At 40.4% G+C, this 16750-nt stretch overlaps 1 protein-coding gene and 1 pseudogene across 1 annotated transcript in view; both read left to right on the plus strand.

Annotated features, from left to right (window-relative positions):
• The window catches only part of LOC136664723 (uncharacterized), a 42044-nt gene that overhangs the window by 21461 nt on the left and 3833 nt on the right, over nt 1–16750 (plus strand). The window lies entirely within an intron of this gene.
• LOC136665159 (retinoic acid receptor alpha-B-like) lies at nt 1979–14734 on the plus strand (annotated as a pseudogene).

Raw genomic sequence — 16750 nt, forward strand, 5'->3', positions numbered from 1 at the left:
ATAAACATGTGTTTTGAGGGGAAAATGTTATTGTTCTGAGATGTGGAGTATAATTTCTGAACGTGAAGAATGTATTGATAGTAGACGAGCAGTACTTCTACACTGTACTACTGTTGTATATACTACAGATTGGATTTACTGCATGGGTCAGCTTTGATGGCGAGTACGTCCCATTGGATCCTGGAACAGTCTTCGACCTACACAATGAATTGGAGCTGAGCACCCAGAGCTTTGGAACTTTAGACTGTGAACTGTTCGTCTTAACAGGAGACAGATAAGCACAAATATACATTCTCTTCCCCGGGAGTCATGGGCCCTTACTTTTTTCAGAAATGACTTTCCTCAAAAGCTCTTGATATTATTATTATTATTTAACTTTTAAACATTAAATACAAATATTTTATTTCCTTTCTTTTAAATGTCCAATATTTGAAAAAAAAAATCCAAATAAAAATGTGCACTTTGTAATAAATTATTCAAGAAATATTATAAATAAAAAAGTATTTCATTTACTCCGTTCACTGCGTCCATGTTAATGCTTGATGTTAATGGTGTTGTGTGGTTCTTAGTTGTATTTATTTTGACTCTGAGCAACCTGCTACAGAAATAAAAAACAGAAATATCATCAGACGGATGTAAAGATGGATCCCAGACATTGTTATTATTGACATTTCTGAATTCATAATTAATTTTTACCCTTTACTGCTGACGTAATGAATAATATGTTTAATGTTTTCAGTTTCCAAACATTTTGCAATTTACAATTATTCACACCCCCCGCCCAATGTCAGACACACACACTTCTTCTGCAGGTGCCAAAAACACGTTTGGAAGAAATGGACCAAAGAATGAAAGATGAAGGTTACTACAAAAATGAAGACACCATTTTCATGAAGTAGATTTTACATAAACATTGACAAAGAAAATGTAGCAGTGGACAAAAACATTGCAGGTAATCAAATAAACGCTGTGTAAATATCCTGAAAAATTCAGCTATCCAGTATTGTAGTTAGAATTAAGAAGAAATTCAGGCACTTTTATTGAAACATTTCGCGGGAAAACAGTGATGGAGAATTAGGAAAAAAGTGAGCATATGAAAAATATATGAATCCACTTATTCATAGATCAGGTATGGGACATTTCCCCAGAGGTAAGAATATAGAAACACGTGACTGTAATAAACTGTAATAATATAGAGACATGAGAATTATTTTAAACAAATGAATTTTATGGCAAAAAATATTAAAATGGTCAAAGGGATACTTGAGTTTAGAACTCAGGCCTGAACTCTGTAGAAAAAATGGTGTAGCATGAGATTGTCTGGTACAGTGTGAAATACGACTTCCTTAGAAGACAAGGATAGTTTTTAATTGGGCTCCTATGATATACTGAGTCCTTGGGGAGATAAGGGTACCATTTTGTGTCCTATGTAATGCAACCTAATTGGAGGGGCGAGATGAATTCACCCCAAAAAAGTGTATGTAAACTGTGGTTTTCCGTGTGTCTTTGTGAGTGAGTCTGCAGGAGGCTTCTGAGACTGCTCCCCAATGTTTTAAGAAAATAAAGAGCCTGCTGATCTTCCAAGAAGTCGTCTTCGTATTTTAAGTATTTTTTAAAAAACGATTTAGAAACTTTTAATTGAACTTATTCTTTCAAGTATTATAGTTAAGACTAGATACAAGATTAACACGTCGTGGAAACGACAACAGTTACAAACATTAAAACAAAACATGAATTGTTATTCCGTAGCATGTGCTTTACCAGGTCATTTTGATTTCTTCTTTAAATAACTGTATTTTGAAAATCATTCCCCAGGTATCAGCGACAGATATTGGACTGAGGAGGCAGGGGATGAGACGATGATGAAGACGATTATGAAAATCAGGAAGCCATTGTCCATCAGGAAGAGGACTCAATGAGGACTATGTTGATATAGACGCAGAGGCAGAGAAAACTGCAGTGGACAGTGACTATGAGGATGAGCAAATGTATGCAAATGCGTAGCATGAGAAATAAAGTGTTGCTTTAACTCAAGTTAACACACTTCAACACACACTGGAATGTAACATATTAATATTTTTAATGCTAATTCATTATTTTACTCCATTTGGCCACATCTTCCTCCCATATTTCACACTTTTTACAGATTATAGTGAGACATTTGCGGATGAATATATTAATGTAAACGCAGCGCTGCTACTGTTGAGTTCAGGAGGTCTATTATATTTTATATATGCTGAAATATGTATGAAATATCATAACAAACTCTAACTCTGTCTCTCTCTCCCTCGAACACCTGATTTCATGTTTGAGTCAATAGCTGCACTGTAGTTTTAATTTTCTTTATTAAAGTGTCTGTGTCTGAAGCTCTCCCTGAAACTTTTACTGAGGAAAATAAGAGATTCTAATTAAAAAATCATAAACTACACTGAGATATTATAATAAAGTTTTTTAAAAAAGCAGTCAGTCATTCTGTCTAATGATTCTTCATCGAGTTATAAAAATGTCATTATACTGACACTTAGTGGCCTGGATTTGTCAGAGATTCTGTAGTAAATCTATTGGAATCTATTATAAACACAACGAGAACATAAAGTGGATGTGTATGAGCTTTGCACTCAGAGGGTGTCATATGGACCAGGAACAAGGGCGTAGCACCAAATTCTGGGCCCTATGCACAAGCAGTGCCCAGGGTCCCCCTCAAACAGAATGATTAAAAGCTGTAACAGTGAATGCCATGAGGTTTCCTAACATCATAGGCCTGCACGGAAGTTGAGCACTTTTGCGGTTATGTAAACAAAACTGTATTTAGAGTTTACCTCGGATTACAGGTAAGGCGTCATGCTATTTCTAATTTTGTGTTAGGTGTTTTTTAGCACTAACAGTCGCGGTGGTATTAAAGTGTTTTATAACAACTGGAGGTCATTTAATTAAACACGAACTCCTTTTAACATTGCAGGCTATTTGCTTTCACATTTGGGCTCACATTTCTTGGGAAAGAAGTTTGGTAACAGTTGCTTTTTTTGGTCTTTTTCCAACATCATTTCCTTTCTGAAATGCGGATTTAGTTTTCTTGGGCATCGTCTTCCACAGCACGGATACAATGAGAACTGCAGCTTCAGCAGAATGAACTAAGTTAATAAAAATCCCTGTGAAGGCGGACTAAACCATTTAGTACAAGGGGTGAGGGTGTCTGTCCTCAGACACTGTATGTAGGCTAGAACACAATTCAATCCATCAATCAACCGACTTATTTACACAACACATTATATTTACATTAGTTACACTACATTAGTTAGTCTCTATGCCTCAGTACAGAACTAAGTCTTCTGAGACTATGGAGGTTAAACTAAAGAGAGTCTGCAAACACAGAACTGACTGAAATAATATTTTTATCATTTAGAAGTAATATGTTCAAATATGTTTTCAGCAAATTTACTATATTATATTACCCAAAAGCAATGCTATTCTGCTGAGAATATATTGATTATATTCATTCATGTATATTCATTTTTTTTAAAAAATGCAGAAATTAGGCGGCACAGTGGTGCAGCAGGTAATGTCACAGTCACACAGCTCCAGGCACCTGGAGGTTGTGGGTTCAAGTCCTGCTCCGGGTGACTGTCTGTGAGGAGTGTGGTGTGTTCTCCATGTGTCTGTGTGGGTTTCTTCCTCACAGTCCAAAAACAGATGTTGGTAAGTGGATTGGTGACTCAAAAGTGTCTGTAGGTGGGTGGGTGTGGGTATGTGTTGCCCTGTGAAGGACTGGCACCCCCTCCAGGGTGTTTTCCGGGTTACAGATAATGAATGAATGCAGAAATTCAGTTCTTATATTAAAACCCTTGTTTCTGGATTTTTGTTCCTAAAACTCAAGAAAAACTACCTATATACACTATAACTATATATAATAAAAATCTATGTAATTTCATTTGATTATTTGTTGAAAGTCAACAACAAAAAATACCTTCCAAATTGAATCATTTCAAATGCTAATATTCTGAAATTGCACACCAGAATGACTGAACAGCACGTGACTGACATATTTAGTTGGTGTACTATTATTCTGCAGTAAAATTGGTGTGTGCAAAATCAAGGATCTTTTAAATGATAGTCTTAATACAGAGCAAATATAACTGAAATGTGATCATTTAAAGTGCTACTATTAAGAAGGTACACACCAGAATGGCTTGATATTAAGGGAGAGACATATCCAGGTGGGGTTCTATCATTATGAAGTGAAACTGGTATATGCAACCTGGAGAATACCTTTTCATAACAAAGTTAGGGCAAATATTACAAATGTGAACATATTAAGGGCTTCTATTCTGAAATGACACACCAGAATGTCTTGATATTAAATGAGTGACATATTCAGGCGATGTACTATAATTCTGCAGTGAAAATGGAGTGTGCAAAAACAATATAAACACAGCAAATATAACTGAAATATTATCATTTGAAGTGTTACTATTCAGAATGACGAACTAGAATGACTTCATATTAAATGAGTGAAATATTCAGGTGGTGTACTCTCATTCTGCCTTTGCAAATTCCTTTTAATAATTGTCTAATTTGTAATTAAAACTTCAGAGATGTGATAACACAGGGCCTTGACACATTAATGCCTTGATATTAAACATTTGACACATGTGAAATTGGTCTTTACAAACTGAAGCATTCAATTTTAATTTTAATAACAATCTCAATTTAGAATAAAACCAATAGATATATGATCATTAAAAGGGCCTTTATTTTGAAATGAAACACCAGAATGCCCTGATATCTTCATCACATCCACAGAGTAGCAAATCCTTTTTTTGTTTTCATTTTTCCCACATAAAGTTTTCACAAAGGTGTTTATTTATTTCTCAAAGAAAATCCTATTTATTTGTTTAGACATTTGTGTATTGAATTAAAATAGTTTTTTATTTTTATAAAATGTATTTTATGAATGGGAAATCACATTCACTTCCTGTCAACAACTTGTTGCTTTTCTTCTGAAATCAGTTCACCTCCAAGTCTTTACCATTATACTCTTCCAAAACAGAGGGGGACTAGTTTGACCGAGCTTTTCTAAGTGGAAGTTAGTGTTTATGCTTTTTGAGAAACACGCTGCTTAAACTTATAAATAAGAGCCACAAGAAACTTTCTGGTCTGCTACACCATCTAGTGGTGATCCAGTGCATTAAAGTAAGACTTTCTGCAGCCAGGAAATATAACTGAATATTGTACAATGACTTGAGATCTTGAAATGATAAAATTTGAAAATTAAATTTTTTAAAACACAACTTAATTTTACACAGTGAAAAACTGAAAGCATCTCAGATCACTTTCTGTTGTGGCTCCTGAATAAATGAGCTGAAGGTTTTAACAGAGCACTGGGCAGTGAAACTGAGTATTTCACCTCACTAATGTTTTGTGGCCTAATGCAAAAAAATCCTCATCCTTGGAGACTCATCCTTGGAGTTACTGCAGCAAAGTGGGTTTGGGGTCTGAGTGGATGATTTAGAAACTCAAACCCACCAAAGCTTCTCTGAGTTTGACTGTTTTTTCACCTTCTTGCAGCTGTAAGGAACGATCGGAACAAGAAGAAGAAGGAGGAGAAGAAGGTGGAGTGCACTGAGAGCTATGTCCTGAGTCCCGACACGGAGCAGATGATTGAACGAGTGAGGAAAGCCCATCAAGAAACCTTTCCATCTCTGTGTCAGCTCGGCAAATACACCACGGTGAGGGAGCCCTGCCAGCAGTCAGCAGTCCCCTCTCCTTTTCTTTTCCAGTGTGTGTAAATGATTCTGAATGGACCAGAAATTATAACTGAAATCGTCCAAACGTTGAATTCCACTCAAAGATTTAAGTTTTAAGGTTTATTTTTATTCCTCTAAAAGTAGCTGATTTGGTGAAACAAAGTGGTTCAGACTGCAATGATAAGGCTTTGCAAGACACAGAATGTTTGAACTAATAAGTGCTGTGTCCAAAACTATGCCCTGTTCACTATGCAGTGTCCAGGAGCATAGTGGACAATATTCAGTGCACTCAAACCATCCCTAGATGGAGAGGGGATACCCATAATCCTCTGCATTTCTTGGGAAGAACCTGCAGGAGGTCATGTCTGAAATTGTTCACTATTCTTCTGAATTCAGTTCCCTATATACAGTGCACTGTATAGTGAGTAATGTAGGGAATAGTGAATAGGGAGTGGTTTGGGACACGGTGTAGAAGCATTTGATTTAATTCACTGACTTTATTTATAACTGGACTTTTATAATTAACGTCCTGTTGTTGATGTTAGAGTTCTGACTGATTCTTAGGAAGCGCAGAGTCGATGGTTTGTTGTGGTCTTTGTCTGATATATCCACATTTCTCAGCTGTCACAGAAAGATCACATTCAGAGTAAAACAACATGAAAATGACTGAAATGCTAGTATGCTACACCATCTAGTGGTGATCCAGTGCATTAAAGTAAGACTTTCTGCAGCCAGGAAATAAGATTAATGTCTGTACAAGACAGAATACACCTCTTTATGCACATTAATGAAACCCAAAAATGTGAAAATTCATACATTCTTAAAGCCAGGCTTACACACCTTTATATTAAACATCTCAGATCACTTTCTGTTGTGGCTCCTGAACACTTGATCAGTGAATGGAGTGTGTGTCACACAGAGTTTCAGCTTTGAATAAACTCTCATGACTTTGTGCAGATCAGGATTGTTTGTGCTTCTGTTTACACAAGAGAAAAGTGGAGGTGGTGTGGAACGTGTCCTAAATCCTGTCTGTACACTGCAACATTAAGTCTGTCTTTCTGTTCTGTAGAACAACAGCGCAGACCACAGGGTCTCTCTGGACGTTGACCTGTGGGATAAGTTCAGTGAGCTCTCCACAAAGTGCATCATATAAACGGTGGTGTGATAAAGCTCACCCCTACACCATCGCAAAGTGAAATGGTGGGAGGTGTTCTCTATGGGTAGAGTCGGGCGAGAGGCCTGAGATGTTATAAGGTCGACTTGAAATGACACCGAGAGGTTCGATTTTTGGTTCCCTTCCACCTTTATTTACACACCAGACTTTAAATTACTATTTACAATATATATACACGCGCGCTCCTTGTGAACAAAAAAATTAACAAAAGAAAATTCTCTATAAGCAGAGACAAAAAGGATAAAGACAACTAAATCAATTGAGTCTTATTATGCCCTTAGGTTATGCTCCTCTCGCTACGGTCTAGCAGAGTCTCTCTCTTTTACCCTTGTGTGGTATATATATAGGTAGCCCCGCCCCTTAGAATATACCATTCCCTTAAGAGGTATAAGTTAAAGTATCTTGGACACAAGTTTCATACACAATAAAAATTAACAATGAACTAACAACTGTACCAAGATTCAGTTACAGCCATGGCATGTTTAACGTTCATTCATAATATCAATATTTATTAGATAATATATTTTCCCTCTTCTAGATGCTAGTTCCCCCTTCCCTCTGTGGAGAATGGATTCAACCAGGTAAGTAAAACTCAGCATCAAGAGATAGTACTCTTTTCCCTCTCACATGACCCGTATGCAGGTGAGTAAGTACAGGTAAGTATACATAATGGTTTCTCTTGGTGATGTGTCACAGGTACTGTACATCATCACACACCCCCCTCCTTAAGCTCAACGCCTTCCCAGCGGCGGGACAGGTAGTCAGCTGTTACATTATGGGTACCTTTTCTATACCTTATAGTAAAACGATAGGGCTGTAATGACAAGTACCATCGTGTGATTCTAGCATTAGAGTCTTTCATTCTTTGGATCCACTGCAAAGCTTTGTGATCTGTCTCTAGAACAAAGTCATGTCCAAGCAAGTAATACTTTAAAGAGTCAAGCGCCCATTTGATAGCGAGAGCCTCCTTCTCGATGGTAGAGTAGTTAGACTCACGTGGAAACAGTTTCCTGCTAATATACAGGATAGGTTTTCTCTCATCGTCCTCCCCCTGTAATAAGACAGCACCCAACCCTGTACCTGATGCATCAGTCTGCACAATAAAAGGTTTCGAAAAATCAGGGCTGGCTAAAACTGGTTCCTGGCATAATGCATTTTTGAGGTCTTTAAAAGCATACTCACAGGTCTCTGTCCATTTAACCCTTTGAGGCATGTCCTTCTTGGTTAAATCCGTCAGTGCTGCTGCTTTAGTTGAAAAATTAGGGATGAACCTGCGGTACCATCCCACAAGACCTAAAAATGAACGTACCCTCCTCTTTGTATTAGGTTGGGGTGTTGCCCTCACGGCCTCAACTTTGTCCACTTGAGGTCTTATTTGACCCCCGCCCAGGATGTAACCTAGATATGAGACCTCCTCGCGAGCGAGATGACATTTGCTGGGGTTTGCTGTCAGACCTGCATCTGCGATCTTCCTCAGGACAATGCCTAGATGTTGTAGATGTTCTTCCCATGATGAACTGTAGATCACCACATCATCTATATAAGCTGCCGCGAAGTCCTCCGTACCTCTGAGAACGTCGTCCATTAACCTCTGGAAGGTTGCAGCCGCACCGTGTAATCCGAATGGCATTGTACGGAAATGGTATAGTCCTGATGGTGTTCTAAATGCAGTCAGCTCTTTAGCGGACTGGCTGAGTGGAACTTGCCAGTATCCCTTGCATAAATCCACCGTGGACAGAACTTTAGCCTTCCCTAGCCTCTCTATTAGGTCATCTGCTCTTGGCATGGGATATGGGTCAAAAGCAGACACGGCGTTTAGCTTTGAAAAGTCAATGCAAAACCGTAAGCCTCCATCTTTCTTGGGAACCAAGACGACAGGGCTACACCATTCGCTCTTTGACGGTTCTATTACTCCCATTTTGATCATAGCCTCAACTTCTTTTTTCAACTCAGGGACAAGTCGTGCTGGAACTCTGCAGTTGAACTGCCTAATCGGTTCATCTTTGATGAGTCTGACGTTATGCTGGGTCACGTCTGTTAATCCTGGTTCATCTGAGAAAAGCTTAGGTGGGACCACGTGCAGTAGTTCTTGTTGTTGCTGTGATGTTAAGTGGGGCACCTTTGGAAGAACGAAACCTTCGTTTCTTGTGGGGAAATACTGTTCGGCCACCTCGTCTTCATCATGAACGGCCCTTATCCATAGCTGCTCCGAACTCTTATTCTCAGGCTCCTTCCAGGGTCTCAACATGTTAATGTGGAAGCTCTGAAATTTCTTCCGTCTGTCAGGCAGGTGGAGTTCATATGTAGTTTCTCCGACTTGTCTTTGCACTTTATATGGCCCCTGCCATTTGGCTAAAAGCCCAGTGTCACTGGTGGGTAGTAGAATAAGTACTTTCTGCCCGATTTGCAGAACTCTCTTCCTTGCCACTTTATCATACCAGTGTTTTTGCTGTACTTGAGCTTTCTCCATGTTTTCATGGACAGTACTTGTCAATTGACTCAACTTGTCTCTGATCTTCAAGACATACGTTAAAATGTTCAGTTTCTGTTCACTCTTCTCACCTTCCCAAGCTTCTTTCAGGACATCCATCGGACCTCTCACCTGTCTTCCATAAAGGAGTTCAAACGGGGAAAAGCCGGTGGAAGCTTGAGGTACTTCACGATATGCGAACAGCACATAGGGTAACCACATGTCCCAGTCTGTACCGTTGTTGTTCGTCACCTTCTGTAAAGCTTGTTTCAGAGTCTTATTGAAACGTTCTGTTAGCCCATCAGTCTGAGGGTGATATGGTGTGGTGTGAATACTTTTAATGCCTAATAGATCGTACACTTGCTTTATCTGTTTTGAAGTGAAGTTAGTGCCCCTGTCTGTCAATATCTCTTTCGGGATCCCTACTCTTGAAATAAGTTGTATCAGAGCATTGACAATTTGACGAGTTTTAATGTTTTTGAGGGCAAAAGCCTCTGGATATTTTGTCGCATAGTCACATATTACTAAAATGTAACGGTTTCCGTTTTTTGTTCTAGGTAACGGCCCTACTACGTCCATTGCTATGCGAGAGAATGGTATGTCTATTATAGGCATGCTCACCATAGGCACCTTGTCTGACTTTTTTAGAGTTGCAGTGAGTTGACATTCCGGGCAATTATTGCAGTATTTAATCACATCTGCATACTGACCTGGCCAGTAAAATCTGTATGCTATGCGGCTGAATGTTTTAGCTTGCCCGAAGTGGCCTGCCCAGGGATCTGAATGTCCCATTTTAAGCACTTTCTCCCTAAGGCTTACCGGGAGTACTAGTTGCTCACCTTTATCAGTGATTCTATATAGCTTGTTATCTTTAATCGCTAAGTGGCAACCTTTATCAGTGTTGTCACTATATTGTCTGCTTTTTTCAAATAGTGGTTTTAAAGTTTCATCTAAATTTTGGAGTTGTTCAAAGTTAAAGGGTAAACTAATGTTATCTGTATCTGGCAGTTCTATTTTCTCCAGACATTTGGTTCCCATAACTTTAGCTTTCCTTACATCTCTCCTTGTCTTTTTTTTAGTTTCTGCAGCATATGGCAATTCCTTAAAAAGTTCTGTGGTATCTTTGGCTAAATTTTTTTTGCTTTGCCTGGTCACTACCATAGCCTCTGCCGTTTTTACATTTTTATAGTTCAATTAATCAATCAAAATAGGGATGTCTCTGCCTAGTATGATGGGATATGGAGAGTTTTGTACCACTCCTACGCGTACCAGGTAGGATTGCCCTTTAATTGATATATTAATCTCAGTTGTAGGATAAATCTGCTCATCACCATGTATGCATTTGACCTTTAACGTACCTGTAAGGCTATATTGAGAGTTTTCAAGACATGCTTGTGTGACTAAAGTTTGGCTTGCCCCAGTATCTAATAAAGCCCTAAACTGTTTGCCATTCAATTTAACTGTTACTGTGGTTTCATCATTACATTCCTGTGTACTAAAAGGATTTTCTTTTCTAGGGGTGTAGCACAGTTGGTTAGAGCTAGTGGGAGGATATTGACATTCAGAGCTTTTGTGTCCTATTTGGTTACAGCTAAAACATCTTATTTTTGGTTTTTCAGCTGAGCTTTTAATGGACTTATGCCACTGCATTTTAAAGGCTGGCTTTGAACGTTCAACACCACTACCATAGTCACGTCTCCAAACTTACTGGTCTGTTTGGTGAAGGTTGACTTTCGGAGCTGGAACTCTCCCTCGGCTTGTCGTGCCGCGATGAAAGCTTCTGCCATTTCAACCGCTTGCTCCGCAGAAGTCGGGCTGCGTTCCAATATCCAGCTCTTCAATTCTGGATTGATTACGCTCAGGAACTGTTCCAGAACGATGGTTTGTCCAATGTCCTCTTTTGTCTTGTCTTTTGGACGTATCCATCTCTCATAAAGTCCCGTGAGCCGCGTGAATAGTTCCCTCGGCGTCTCGTTGTTTAATACGTGCCCTTTACGGAAACGCTGTCTGTAAGTCTCAGGGTTAATCTCAAACTTTCTGAGAATAGCCTCTTTCACTGCTTCAAAGTCATTTATCTGTTCAACGCTCATGGCGACGTAGGCTGCTCTTGCCTTTCCTTCCAGCAAGGGGACCAGATGAAAAGCCCAGTCCGTTTTCGGCCATCTAGCCGCTAGCGCTAACCGCTCAAACATTATGAAGTAATGTTCGATGTCATCATCATCTTTAAGTTGCGGGAGTCTTGGCCACGCTACCTGTGTTGTCCTTAATTGTTCTCCCATCGCGTCGTATGCACTTACTGCCGGAGTCGCGGGTCTGTATATTGTGTGCGATGCTGTTGTGGAATGCTCCGTTTCCCTGTGTTGTTGTACTCCACTTTGGCCCCTCCGTACTTCTTCCTGTAGAAGGCCGAACTGGTGTTGTAGGGAACGCCACCTCTGCTCTTGCTTCGTCGCTTCTCTCCGCAGTTCTTCATCTCTCTGCTGTTGAGAGCTGAAAAAGCTTTCGAGCATCTGCTGTAAGTTAGTGATCTCCGATGTATTCCCTTTGACGGTGGTTGACTCGCATTCCTCTTCTTCGCTCCGTGTCTGGGTGACTGGTGGTTTCTTGGGAGCCATCTTCTCCTAGTGGTAATTGTTGGAGTTACACAACGCTCCTCTGCTTTTCGGCGTCGTACCTCTCTCTCGTTTCTTGTCGTAGACTATATGTGGTTGCTGTCATCAGGTTCGTAGTCACTGCCACCATTTGTGATAAAGCTCACCCCTACACCATCGCAAAGTGAAATGGTGGGAGGTGTTCTCTATGGGTAGAGTCGGGCGAGAGGCCTGAGATGTTATAAGGTCGACTTGAAATGACACCGAGAGGTTCGATTTTTGGTTCCCTTCCACCTTTATTTACACACCAGACTTTAAATTACTATTTACAATATATATACACGCGCGCTCCTTGTGAACAAAAAAATTAACAAAACAAAATTCTCTATAAGCAGAGACAAAAAGGATAAAGACAACTAAATCAATTGAGTCTTATTATGCCCTTAGGTTATGCTCCTCTCGCTACGGTCTAGCAGAGTCTCTCTCTTTTACCCTTGTGTGGTATATATATAGGTAGCCCCGCCCCTTAGAATATACCATTCCCTTAAGAGGTATAAGTTAAAGTATCTTGGACACAAGTTTCATACACAATAAAAATTAACAATGAACTAACAACTGTACCAAGATTCAGTTACAGCCATGGCATGTTTAACGTTCATTCATAATATCAATATTTATTAGATAATATATTTTCCCTCTTCTAGATGCTAGTTCCCCCTTCCCTCTGTGGAGAATGGATTCAACCAGGTAAGTAAAACTCAGCATCAAGAGATAGTACTCTTTTCCCTCTCACATGACCCGTATGCAGGTGAGTAAGTACAGGTAAGTATACATAATGGTTTCTCTTGGTGATGTGTCACAGGTACTGTACATCATCACAGGTGGAGTTTGCGAAACAGATCCCGGGCTTCACCACCCTCACCATCGCTGACCAGATCACGCTGTTGAAAGCTGCCTGCCTCAATATTTTGGTGAGTTTCGCTCAAAAAGAGTGTGGGCTGTTTGAGAGTTTCCTTTCATGGTGTCAGTGATGTTCTCAGGCTTTATCCAGACCCAGACTGTTGTCTTATCTGAACCTGGGCCTGCATCTGATGAAAAACTGAGCATGATTTAATTCTGAGTGTTTCTTTTTGAACCAGAGTATCTTTTCTAGCATTTTACAGTAGCAGTTTACTCAGGACACTCTCAGACCTCCATTTCTGTGCATTTAATGAACTCAGCGACCCACAGCTGAGGTACGAGGTGAGAAACAGTGGTTTGAGAAGAACGCAAGTCAGAGGAAGAATTTAAAGGGAGTGCTCTAAAAAGAGAAATGCTGAAACAGAGCTGTTAACCAAAAAATTGTTATGTTTCTTTTTCTCACGGTCTGTTAGAAACATGTCTCGTGTTCTGAGACTGAGGTGATTATTAAAGCAGCAGTGAAGCTCCTCTACGAGAGGCTTTATTTGATTTGACGCTCAGTTGAAGACATGAAATGTTGATGTAACCAGGCTACTTCAGAATCATGATCCGGTCTGGACCTTCAGTGAATTTTCTCTGACTGGACCTGCTGTATTTTAATGAGTCACTGGTGCATTGTTATGATTCACAGTCACTTTTTAAATGAACACTGAAATCTAAACCTGGATTTGCTGTTTCACACTTCCCTCTTGAAACAAATTAAAACAGCTGTGAATAACGTATATTTAATTCTGCAGCTTTTATCTTCCTCCTTTTTTAATTTGTTCAACTTCACCACCTCTTTGTTACCTGTGTCTCACAGAATAGAATTAACTTCCCCCCGTCTCTGTTCCTGTCAGATTCTGCGGATCTGTACGCGCTACACTCCGGATCAGGACACCATGACCTTCTCGGACGGTCTGACGCTGAACCGGACACAGATGCACAACGCTGGCTTCGGCCCCCTCACCGACCTCGTGTTCGCCTTCGCCAACCAGCTGCTGCCGCTGGAGATGGACGACGCAGAAACGGGTCTGCTCAGCGCCATCCGCCTGCTCTGTGGAGGTATTACAGGCTTCTTAGGGCTGATCTGTACTTACGGGTACTACTTTGACTTTCTTAAAGGTGTGTGACAAACTGATTGTACCCGTTTGACCGAGATTGTACCCAGAAACGAACAATACCCTGGCTTGCTTGGCTGGGGGTGGGATGTAACGGCCGAATGCGACACACATCCATGACCCACTTTATGGCCTCAATGAGTTGGCGCTTTTTTAGCAGATTCTGATCTAGGACCGGAAAGGAATGATCAGAGCAAACTGAGACTGAGGACTTTGGGCAGAATGAAGCCCACACTTTGTAGAACTGGCCTCTCTACTCTTTCTGCATTAAGTAATACATAATAAAGGCTGTGTCGGTTCTGAAGAGGAAAGGGAACATTGCTCCATCCACGCGTTGTACAATGACGCTACGTTCTAGACTCCCTCAGGTGTAGATCTAAGGAACCGAGGAGGAGACAGAGGCGAAATAAACTAAAGACTATAGAATAAAGACAAAAGGACGTCCAGAGTCCAAAAGTCATCAGGGACATTTTGAACTTTTTTTTCTTTTTCTTGCAAAAGATATATGAATATATGAATATCTATATTGACAGGAAAACAGAACAGATCATTTGAAATGTTTGTCTTAGATGAATGATGCAGGAAAAAAAAATCATATTTTACTCTTCGTTGTTCCAGGAGAATAGATGTGTTCTGCCCACTGTCACCTTCACTGCAGGAGATTGTTGTGGAGGGTTATGGAGATTGTGTTTAACTTTGGCAAAAAACTAAATCGCACGGTTCACATCATGTACACTTGCACTCTCACGCAACAAAACCAGTTAAAAGCAAACACACACACACACACACACACACACACACACACACACACACAGGGGAGGAACAAAGCGTGAAGTGCTGAGTTTTTTGTCCGGAAAAAAAAATAAAAATAAATGACAGAGCTGTGTTAGTGGCCTCTGTTCAGGTCGGTTTCTGAAGTTTCTGAATGTGCATGAGATTGAGTTGATCACAGCTTCTAGTGAATATCTTTCTGTTGTTTTCCAGACCAGTCTGCGTTAAGACTTGGTGTAAAGGGGTATTTACATTAGAAAGGTGAAGTAGAGAGACCTTTTATTGAAAATTCCTGCTCAACTACAGCGTAAAACATCATTGTTTTGAGTATTTTATGACGCAGTCAAAACCAGACGCCCCGTCAGCAAAGAGACGTAACCTCTGCCCCATTTCCCCACTGCCTCATGAACCCTACAACACCACTGCCTCGGTCCTTTTGAACAATCACCACCACCAACAACACCACTGCCTCCGTGAGACAATCACTTTACCTGTAGCTCCCCAACAGCACTGCCTCTGTACGCTGCTGGTCTACAGCAGAACCCTGGACTGAATCTGCCAGCTGATCCTTATTTGTGCTGTCAGTGATCTAATCTCGCTGAAAATCCTTCAGCACTGGAGCATCTCCACACATTATTTGGATCTTGAGTCACAGATGATTTCCTCGAACAAATCCTGGCCGACCTCTGACCCAAACACACAATGTGGGGTTTCCATTATTTGCCAAAAGACCATGATGCATTTAATGTTTTTTTTTACTTCTTCATAATTCAGTGTTTGAGCTGTAACCATGGTGATGGAGAGGGTGTGTTTAGGTGTGAAGTAGTTGACTGTAGATTTCTTCACAATGGTGGTGAATGGAACCAGACGTCTCCACGTCTACAACACAAATCCAGCTTTTTATTCCTGCTTCACCAGCAGCAGCAATGACCTGCCACCCGTCTAAAGAGCTTTAAATGGAATTCTAATAAAATAACAGTCATTATTTTAAGAGACAGAACAGTTTTTCTCTGAAAACTCTCAGACACCAGGCGGTGTATTGACAGATGTTTCATGTGTTTGAATGTTCAGTGTGTGGTAACTTTGTGGGAGACCAAGTCTAGTTCCTAACCACCACTCTGTGCAATGCCCAGTGCAGCACATTCAGATCGCTCTGAATAACTCTGTTTACATCAGAACTGTTTAATTATGCAGCAGTTTTCAAAGAGACGACTGAAAATCTTTAAAGTGAACAGTTGATGAAACTGATCCTCCGTATCGACACAAACCTGCCTCTCTGTCAGCTCCAGTGTTACAGCTAATCATGATTCAACTAAATCTAGCTCCGTATGAACATCAGCTGAACTGTGGGGCTTCACTCTAATCCAGTTTTCTGCTGTAGATCAGTGTCGGGGCCATCACTGTACCTTTCTTGCAATACCTCCGCCTCTACGCCGTGTTCAGTGAGAAACTCAAGGCCGTAGTTTGAGCTGAAACCTTTCGATAAGCTCGACCTCTGCTGGGGTCTTACTTCCTCATTTCACTTCAACTATGCACATGACTTGCACATGAAGTTGAGCGTCCACTTGCTCTGAACTCCCGCTGGCTTCTCAGAAACCTGTGTTTTGTTTTTAAGCGTATGTGTGTATATGATAATGCTGATGTGAGCGATTCTCTGGACTCTAGATACTGCCCTGATGTTTCACTGCCAGTGAGCCACGGTGTACGGTCGTCCCCTCACAACTACACACCAATGAACAACTGTCCATCTCACACACACACACACACACATACACACAGGACCCAGATCAGCTTCTGAATCGTCTTTTTTTGTGGATCTTGGTGCTTCGCTTTGGGAAGTGGTTCTCTCTCGTATTTTATTCTATTTTTGTCGTAAATATCATTAAAAGTGTAATGTTTTAACCTTTTTTTATTTCTTTAATCTATTTAGGCCTGTTCCA

Source organism: Hoplias malabaricus, chromosome 13 (assembly GCF_029633855.1).
Source record: "Hoplias malabaricus isolate fHopMal1 chromosome 13, fHopMal1.hap1, whole genome shotgun sequence".
In the NCBI taxonomy this organism is placed as follows: domain Eukaryota; kingdom Metazoa; phylum Chordata; class Actinopteri; order Characiformes; family Erythrinidae; genus Hoplias; species Hoplias malabaricus.